We start from the raw sequence: 10,822 nt of genomic DNA, 5'->3' as shown, positions 1-10,822 counted from the left end.
CATCCCACAATGCCACCGAATCAAGATTGGACTAGTAACGGTAAGCACATTGAACAAAATCAACGCCCACAACTACTTTGTGTTCTACTCGTGCATAGAAACTACGCATAGACCTAGCTCATGATGCCACTGTTGGGGAACGTAGCATAAATTCAAAATTTTCCTACGTGTCACCAAGATCTATCTATGGAGTCATCTAGCAACGAGGGAGGAGTGGATCTACATACCCTTGTAGATCGCGCGCGGAAGCGTTCAAGAGAACGGGGTTGATGGAGTCGTACTCATCGTGATCCAAATCACCGATGATCCTAGCGTCGAACGGACGGCACCTCCGCGTCCAACACACGTACGGAGCAGCAACATCTCCTCCTTCTTGATCCATCAAGGGGGGAGGAAAGGTTGATGGATATCCAGCAGCACGACGGCGTGGTGGTGGAAGTAGCGGGATTCCAACAGGGCTTCGCCAAGCGCTGCGGGAGGAGGGAGATGTGTCATGGGAGGGAGAGGGAGGCGCCAGGGCTTAGGTGTTGCTGCCCTCCCTTTCCCCCACTATATATAGGGCCAAGGGAGAGGGGGGGGGGGCGCAGCCTTGGCCATTCCTCCAAGGAAGGGTGCGGCCAGGGAGGAGTCCATCCTCCCCAAGGCACCTCGGAGGTGCCTTCCCCCTTTAGGACTCTTTCTTTCCCTTATCTCTTGGCGCATGAGCCTCTTGGGGCTGGTGCCCTTGGCCCATACAGGCCAAGGCGCACCCCCTACAGCCCATGTGGCCCCCGGGGCAGGTGGCCCCACCCGGTGGACCCTCGGGACCCCTTTTGGCACTCCCGGTACAATACCGATAATGCGCGAAACTTTTCCGGCGACCAAAACAAGACTTCCCATATATAAATCTTTACCTCCGGACCATTCCGGAACTCCTCGTGACGTCCCGGATCTCATCCGGGACTCCAAAAAACTTTCGGGTTACCGCATACTAATATCTCTATAACCCTAGCATCACCGAACCTTAAGTGTGTAGACCCTACGGGTTCGGGAGACATGCAGACATGACCGAGATGACTCTCCGGTCAATAACCAACAGCGGATCTGGATACCCATGTTGGCTCCCACATGTTCCACGATGATCTCATCGGATGAACCACGATGTCGAGGACTTAATCAATCCTGTATACAATTCCCTTTGTCTATCGGTACGATACTTGCCCAAGATTCGATCGTCGGTATCCCGATACCCTGTTCAATCTCGTTACCGGCAAGTCTCTTTACTCGTTTCGTAACACATCATCCCGTGATCAACTCCTTGATCACACTGTGCACATTATGATGATGTCCTACCGAGTGGGCCCAGAGATACCTCTCCATTTACACGGAGTGACAAATCCCAGTCTCGATTCGTGCCAACCCAACAGACACTTTTGGAGATACCCGTAGTGCACCTTTATAGTCACCCAGTTACGTTGTGACGTTTGGCACACCCAAAGCACTCCTACGGTATCCGGGAGTTGCACAATCTCATGGTCTAAGGAAATGATACTTGACATTAGAAAAGCTTTAGCATACGAACTACATGATCTTTGTGCTAGGCTTAGGATTGGGTCTTGTCCATCACATCATTCTTCTAATGATGTGATCCCGTTATCAATGACATTCAATGTCCATGGTCAGGAAACCGTAACCATCTATTGATGAACGAGCTAGTCAACTAGAGGCTTACTAGGGACATGGTGTTGTCTATGTATCCACACATGTATCTGAGTTTCCTATCAATACAATTCTAGCATGGACAATAAACGATTATCATGAACAAGGAAATATAATAATAACCAATTTATTATTGCCTCTAGGGCATATTTCCAACAGTGACGGCCTGAAGAGCCCGCCCTGCTCCAGGAGTGGCGCCGGCTCGGGGGCTCGTGGCTGTTGTCGCTCGTCTCCGGAGTCGCGAAGAGCTCGCCGGAGTCGCTGGACCCTCCGCCGCCTCTGCCGCCTGAGCAGCCGCCAAGGGAGCGGTCGGCGGGCCCAGTCCTCGCCGTAGCAGGGTCCCGACCACCTCTCCCGGGGCAGCACTCCAGCCGGCACCCGTTCGCATCGAAGATCTTGAAGAACATCACTGAAGCACCGTCGTACTCCAAGTGGATCGCAAAGGCGCCTCTTGTCCTGCAAACCCGGGTGATTTCTCTCCAGCCTCGAGTCATGAAGACCTCGCCCGGGGCAACGACCGCGACCTCTGCCTCGGTCACGAGGGTGCTGCAGCCGGCATGCTGCAGCCAAAGCTCCAGGAGTTCTCCCTGCGGGATGATGGAGGCAAAGAAGGGAGGAAGGCGAATCCAAGACTGAGGAGGCATGGCGGCGTGGAGCATGAACTCTCGGGAGGAGCCCTCGGTGTGGATCCCAGGGGGGACGACCCACACCTTCGTGACCCGTCGGCGCCGATGGTGGCGCCGCCCGTGGCAATCGGCATCGACTCCTTCAGAGCCCTCGATGTGGGCGTACAAGGGAAGCGGGAACCCCGACGGTGGCCGCTCACACCAGGGCCTCGACACCACCTGATGGGTCCCCTCGTCCCGGCCGCGAGGGCGAGCCGTTTCTTCGGCGGGAGCGGGTCTGGTTCCTCTCGGGGAGCCTTTCCCTTCTGTGCCGCCGAGAACCGGCGGTTCGGAGCCATCGCAGCAAGACGGAGCAAGAACCGGGGAGAAGGAAAAGCAAGAAGGGATGGACTGGAAGGGCGCGCGCCATTCCGTACTTATGGCCGGCGAAGGCCAACCGCCGACCTCCACGATCACAGGTAATCATGACCTGCTTTGCATGCAGGGACTTGTCCAATCCGTGCAGTTGCTGAGGCGCCATGGGGAAGTGGAGACGCCCACGTCTAATCAACCGCCACGCGGCTCCAAAGGCCGTGGGCTGTTAGGGCCCGCGGCGCTTCGCTCTTGCCCTTTCGCCTCCCTGCACGGCCAAGTCCGGGCGTGCCTTGGGCCCGGGGGCTACTGTCGGTGTTCTAGGAACGGGGGTCCCCAGACTTGCCTGCCTGCGGCCTGCGGCGTGGCTCAAAAGGGGGCCCAGCGCGGCCCATCTTCATCAACACAGACCCAAGACCCTCGCGAGGGGCCAAGCCTCGCGGGGCGGACGACACGGAGCTTCCTCAGGCACGGCCTCATCAGGCTGGCTCGCGAGGAGGCGGAGAGATCAAGGCGGGGTACCTCACGAGGTGCCCGTGACGCAAGCCATGACGACCAAAGGCGCCAGGCGGGAGCCAGCCGCGCAGTGTCCTCCTTTCCTCTTTGGTGCAAAGGGATCAAGCGCAGGCGAGAGCATCAAGCAAAGGCACCCGTTTCGGTGCAACGAGACCAAGACCAGTCCAACGGCAGGGAGGAAGTCATTGTGGAGCCCAAGCCAGCGTCACCACTAGAGCCTTTGGCAGACGAGGACCAACTTTAGTCAGGATAAGTGTACCAGATGTTCCCCTTCAAAATGGCCAATTGTTGGCGCCCTTCCCACTCAATATTTGGGAAGAGGCCCAGGGCCTTTGCCTATAAATAGGACTAGCCACCCCCAGGGTAGAGGGGCAATCAAGAAGGGAGAATCTAGAAGCCAAGAGAGAAACTAGCTAGGATCGGATCGAGTAGCATCACACACACACAGAGAGAGAGAAGGGCGACTGAACTCCTCCTAGCAGTTCATCCCCCTAGCCAAGAACAGACCCTTGCGAGGCTGTTCTTCCTTGTATTGCTCATCATCATCAGCCCAAGAGGCAATCCACCACACCACACACTGGAGTAGGGTATTACACCACAACGGTGGCCCGAACCAGTATAAACCCTGTGTCTCTTGTGTTGTTCTTTCCATAGCTTAGGTCTTAGCGAGGCGGAGGGGTGCAAGTAGGTAGAAGGCGAAATCTCCACGCGCACCCCAGTGTTCGAACCTCAAGGGTCTGCCGGAACCCGAAATCCGACATCTACCTTCGGGATTAGTATTAGACCTAAATAATTGTTATTTGGTGCCAGCGTTAAGCATGAACATTATATCTGGATCTTGTTTGATGCGAGACGGTTATTCATTTAAATCAGAGAATAATGGTTGTTCTATTTATATGAGTAATATCTTTTGTGGTCATGCACCCTTAAAGAGTGGCCTATTCTTATTAAATCTCGATAGTAGTGACACACATATTCATAATGTTGAAGCCAAAAGATGCAGAGTTGATAATGATAGTGCAACTTATTTGTGGCACTGTCATTTGGGTCATATCGGTGTAAAGCGCATGAAGAAACTCCATACTGATGGACTTTTGGAAGCACTTGATTATGAATCACTTGGTACTTGCGAACCATGCCTTATGGGTAAGATGACAAAAACACCGTTCTCCGGTACTATGGAGAGAGCAACAGATTTGTTGGAAATCATACATACAGATGTATGTGGTCTGATGAATGTTGAGGCTCGTGGCGGATATCGTTATTTTCTCACCTTCACAAATGACTTAAGCAGATATGGGTATATCTACTTAATGAAACATAAGTCTGAAACGTTTGAAAAGTTCAAAGAATTTCAGAGTGAAGTTGAAAATCATCGTAACAAGAAAATAAAATTCCTACGATCTGATCGTGGAGGAGAATATTTGAGTTACGAGTTTGGTGTACATTTGAAACAATGCGGAATAGTTTCGTAACTCACACCAACCGGAACACCACAGCATAATGGTGTGTCCGAACGTCGTAATCATACTTTACTAGATATGGTGCGATCTATGATGTTTCTTACTGATTTACCGCTATCATTTTGGGGATATTCTCTAGAGACGGCCGCATTCACGTTAAATAGGGCACCATCAAAATCCGTTGAGACGACGCCTTATGAACTGTGGTTTGGCAAGAAACCAAAGTTGTCGTTTATGAAAGTTTGGGGCTGCAATGCTTATGTGAAAAAGCTTCAACCTGATAAGCTCGAACCCAAATTGGAGAAATGTGTCTTCATAGGATATCCAAAGGAAACTATTGGATACACCTTCTATCACAGATCCGAAGGCAGGACTTTTGTTGCTAAATTCGGAAACTTTCTAGAGAAGGAGTTTCTCTCGAAAGAAGTGAGTGGGAGGAAAGTAGAACTTGACGAGGTAACTGTACCTGCTCCCTTATTGGAAAGTAGTACATCACAAAAACCAGTTTCTGTGACACCTACACCAATTAGTGAGGAAGCTAATGATGATGATCATGAAACTTCAGAACAAGATACTACTGAACCTCGTAGATCAACCAGAGTAAGATCCACACCAGAGTGGTACGATAATCCTGTTCTGGAAGTCATGCTACTAGATCATGATGAACCTACGAACTATGGAGAAGCGATGGTGAGCCCAGATTCCGCAAAATGGCTTGAAGCCATGAAATCTGAGATGGGATCCATGTATGAGAACAAAGTATGGACTTTGGTTCACTTGCCCAATGATAGGCAAGCAATTGAGAATAAATGTATCTTCAAGAAGAAGACTGACACTGACGGTAATATTACTGTCTACAAAGCTCGACTTGTTGCAAAAAGTTTTCAACAAGTTCAAGGGATTGACTACGATGAGACCTTCTCACCCGTAGCGATGCTTAAGTCTGTCCGAATCATGTTAGCAATTGCCGCATTTTATAATTATGAAATTTGGCAGATGGATGTCAAAACTGCATTCCTGAATGGATTTCTGGAAGAAGAGTTGTATATGATGCAACCGAAAGGTTTTGTCGATCCAAAGGGAGCTAACAAAGTGTGCAAGCTCTAGCGATCCATTTATGGACTGGTGCAAGCTTCTCGGAGTTGGAATAAACGCTTTGATAGTGTGATCAAAGCATTTGGTTTTGTACAGACTTTTGGAGAAGCCTGTATTTACAAGAAAGTGAGTGGGAGCTCTGTAGCATTTCTGATATTATATGTAGATGACATATTACTAATCGGAAATGATATAGAATTTCTGAATAGCATAAAGGGATACTTGAATAAGAGTTTTTCAATGAAAGACCTCGGTGAAGATGCTTACATATTGGGCATTAAGATCTATAGAGATAGATCAAGATGCTTAATTGGACTTTCACAAAGCACATACCTTGACAAAATTTTGAAGAAGTTCAAAATGGATCAAGCAAAGAAAGGATTCTTGCCTGTTTTACAAGGTGTGAAATTGAGTAAGACTCAACGCCCGACCAATGCAGAAGATAGAGAGAAAATGAAAGATGTTCCCTATGCTTCAGCCATAGGCTCTATCATGTATGCAATGCTGTGTACCAGACCTGATGTGTGTCTTGCTATAAGTCTAGCAGGGAGGTACCAAAGTAATCCAGGAGTGGATCACTGGACAGCGGTCAAGAACATCCTGAAATACCTGAAAAGGACTAAGGATATGTTTCTCATATATGGAGGTGACAAAGAGCTCATCGTAAATGGTTACGTTGATGCAAGCTTTGACACTGATCCGGACGATTCTAAATCGCAAACCGGATACGTGTTTACATTAAACAGTGGAGCTGTCAGTTGGTGCAATTCTAAACAAAGCGTTGTGGCGGGATCTACATGTGAAGCGGAGTACATAGCTGCTTCGGAAGCAGCAAACGAAGGAGTCTGGATGAAGGAGTTCATATCCGATCTAGGTGTCATACCTAGTGCATCGGGTCCAATGAAAATCTTTTGTGACAATATTGGTGCAATTGCCTTGGCAAAGGAATCCAGATTTCACAAGAGAACCAAGCACATCAAGAGACGCTTCAATTCCATCCGGGATCTAGTCCATGTGGGAGACATAGAGATTTGCAAGATACATACGGATCTGAATGTTGCAGACCCGTTGACTAAGCCTCTTCCACGAGCAAAACATGATTAGCACCAAATCTCCATGGGTGTTAGAATCATTACTGTGTAATCTAGATTATTGACTCTAGTGCAAGTGGGATACTGATGGAAATATGCACTAGAGGCAATAATAATGTTATTATTTTATTTCCTTATATCATGATAAATGTTTATTATTCATGCTAGAATTGTATTATCCGGAAACATAATACTTGTGTGAATACATAGACAAACTAAATGTCACTAGTATGCCTCTACTTGACTAGCTCGTTAATCAAAGATGGTTATGTTTCCTAACCATAGACATGTGTTGTCATTTGATTATCGGGATCACATTATTAGGAGAATGATGTGATTGACATGACCCATTCCATTAGCTTAGCACCCGATCGTTTAGTATGTTGCTATTGCTTTCTTCATGACTTATACATGTTCCTATGACTATGAGATTATGCAACTCCCGTTTGCCGGAGGAACACTTTGTATGCTACCAAACGTCACAACGTAACTGGGTGATTATAAAGGAGCTCTACAGGTGTCTCCAAAGGTAAATGTTGGGTTGGCGTATTTCGAGATTAGGATTTGTCACTCCGATTGTCGGAGAGGTATCTCTGGGCCCTCTCGGTAATGCACATCACATAAGCCTTGCAAGCATTGCAACTAATGAGTTAGTTGCGAGATGATGTATTACGAAATGAGTAAAGAGACTTGCCGGTAACGAGATTGAACTAGGTATTGAGATACCGACGATCGAATCTCGGGCAAGTAACATACCGATGACAAAGGGAACAACGTATGTTGTTATGCGGTCTGACCGATAAAGATCTTCGTAGAATATGTGGGAGCCAATATGAGCATCCAGGTTCCGCTATTGGTTATTGATCGGAGACATGTCTCGGTCATGTCTACATTGTTCTTGAACCCGTAAGGTCCGCATGCTTAAGGTTTCGATGACAGTTATATTGTGAGTTTATGAGTTTTGATGTACCGAAGTTAGTTCAGAGTCCCGGATGTGATCACGGACATAACGAGGAGTCTCGAAATGGTCGAGACATAAAGATTGATATATTGGACGGCTATATTCGGACACCGGAAGTGTTCCGGATGATTTCGGAGAAAACCGGAGTACCGGAGGGTTACCTGAACCCCCCGGCAGAAGTAATGGGCCATATGGGCCTTAGTGGAGAGAGAGAAGGGCAGCTAGGGTGGGCCGCGCGCCTCCTCCTCCCTGGTCCGAATTGGACTAGGAGAGGGGGGGGGGCGCCCCCCTTTCCTTCTCCCTCCACACTTCCTTTCCCCACTTCCTTTCCCCCTCCTAGTAGGAGTCCTACTCCTACTAGGAGGAGGACTCCTCCTTGGTGCGCCAATAGGGCCGGCCGGCCTCCTCCCCTTGCTCCTTTATATACGGGGGCAGGGGGCACCCGTAGACACACAAGTTGATCCACGTGATCGTTTTCTTAGCCGTGTGCAGTGCCCCCTTCCACCATAGTCCTCGATAATATTGTAGTGGTGCTTAGGCGAAGCCCTGCGACTATAGAACGTCAAGATCATCACCACGCCGTTGTGCTGACGGAACTCTTCTCCGACACTTTGCTGGATCGGAGTCCGTGGATTGTCATCGAGCTGAATGTGTGCTAAAACTCGGAGGTGCCGTAGTTTCGGTGCTTGATCGGTCGGGCCGTGAAGATGTACGACTACATCAACCGCGTTGTGCTAACGCTTCCGCTGTCGGTCTACGAGGGTACGTAGATCACACTCTCCCCTCTCGTTGCTATGCATCACCATGATCTTGCGTGTGCGTAGGAATTTTTTTGAAATTACTACGTTCCCCAACAAAGATACTTGCCGGTAACGAGATTGAACTAGGTATTGAGATACCGACGATCAAATCTCGGGTAAGTAACATACCGATGACAAAGGGAACAACGTATACCGTTATGCGATTTGACCAATAAAGATCTTCATAGAATATGTAGGAACCAACATGAGCATCTAGGTTCCGCTATTGGTTATTGACCAGAAGTGAGTCTCGGTCATGTCTACATAGTTCTCGAACCCGTAGGGTCCGCACGCTTAACGTTCGGTGATGATCGGTATTGTGAGTTTATGTTTTTTGATGTACCGAAGGTAGTTCGGAGTCCCGGATTTGATCACGGACATGACAAGGAGTCTCGAAATGGTCGAGACATAAAGATCTATATATTGGAAGCCTATGTTTGGACATAGGAATGATTCCGAGTGGTTCGGGCATTTTTCCGGAGTACCGGGAGGTTACCGGAACCCCCCGGGGAGTATATGGGCCTTATTGGGCCTTAGTGGAATAGAGGAGAGGGAAGGGAAAAGAGGGAGGCGTGCCTCCAAGCCCAATCCGAATTGGGAGGGGGGCCGGCTCCCCTTTCCTTCCTCCCTCTCTCCTCCTTCCTTCCTCTCCTGCTCCTACTTGGAAGGGGGGAATCTACTCCCGGAGGGAGTAGGAGTCCCCTAGGGCGCGCCATAGAGAGGGCCGCCCCCTCCTCCACTCCTTTATATATGGGGGAGGGGGGCACCCCATGGACACACAAGTTGATCATTGATTTTTTAGTCGTGTGCGGTGCCCCCCTCCACCATAATCCACCTCGGTTATATCGTAGCGATGCTTAGTTGAAGCCCTATCCCGGTAGCATCATCATCACCGTCATCATGCCGTTGTGCTGACGAAACTCTCCCTTGAAGCTTTACTGCATCGTGAATTCGCGGGACATCACCGAGCTGAATGTGTGCATATAGCGGAGGTGCCGTACGTTCGGTACTAGGATCGGTCAACCATGAAGAGGTACGACTACATCAACCGCGTTGTCATAATGCTTCCGCTTACGGTCTACGAGGGTACGTGGACGACACTCTTCCCTCTCGTTGCTATGCATCACCATGATCTTGCGTGTGCGTAGGAATTTTTTTGAAATTACTACGTTCCCCAACAGTGGCATCCGAGCCAGGTTTATGTGTAGATGTTATATGCACGAGTAGAACACAAAGGAGTTGTGGGCGTGGGTATATACATATTGCTTGCCATCACTAGTTGAATCTTGATTCAGCGGCATTGTTGGATGAAGCGTCCCAGACCGACATTACGCGTACGCTTACGCGAGACTGGTTCTACCGACGTGCTTCACACACAAGTGGCTAGTGGGTGTTTGTTTCTCCAGCTTTAGTTGAATCGGATTCAATGAACATGGTTCTTTTTGAAGATCAAAAAGCAATCACTATACCGCGTTGTGATTTTTGATGCATAGGTAAGAACGGTTCTTGCTCAGCCCGTAGCAGCCACGTAAAACTTGCAACAACAAAGTAGAGGACGTCTAACTTGTTTTTGCAGGGCATGTTGTGATATGATATGGTCAAGACATGATGCTAAATTTTATTGTATGAGATGATCATGTTTTGTAACACAGTTATCGGCAACTGGCAAGAGCCATATGGTTGTTTCTTTATTGTATGAAATGCAATCGCCATGTAATTGCTTTACTTTATCACTAAGCGGTAGCGATAGTCGTAGAAGCAATAGTTGGTGCGACGACAACAATGCTTCGATGGAGATCAAGGTGTCAAGCCGGTGACGATGGTGATCATGACGGTGCTTTGGAGATGGAGATCAAAGGCACAAGATGATGATGGGCATATCATGTCACTTATATTGATTGCATGTGATGTTTATCCTTTATGCATCTTATTTTGCTTAGTTCGGCGGTAGCATTATAAGATGATCTCTCACTAAATTTCAAGGTATAAGTGTTCTCCCTGAGTATGCACCGTTGCTACAGTTCGTCGTGCCGAGACACCACGTGATGATCGGGTGTGATAAGCTCTACGTTCACATACAACAGGTGCAAGCCAGTTTTGCACATGCGGAATACTCGGGTTAAACTTGACGAGCCTAGCATATGCAGATATGGCCTCGGAACACTGGAGACTGAAAGGTCGAGCGTGAATCATATAGTAGATATGATCAACATAGTGATAT

The sequence above is a fragment of the Triticum dicoccoides genome, chromosome 6A, assembly GCF_002162155.2.
Source record: "Triticum dicoccoides isolate Atlit2015 ecotype Zavitan chromosome 6A, WEW_v2.0, whole genome shotgun sequence".
Taxonomy (NCBI): Eukaryota; Viridiplantae; Streptophyta; class Magnoliopsida; order Poales; family Poaceae; genus Triticum; species Triticum dicoccoides.
This window is presented reverse-complemented; position numbering follows the sequence as displayed.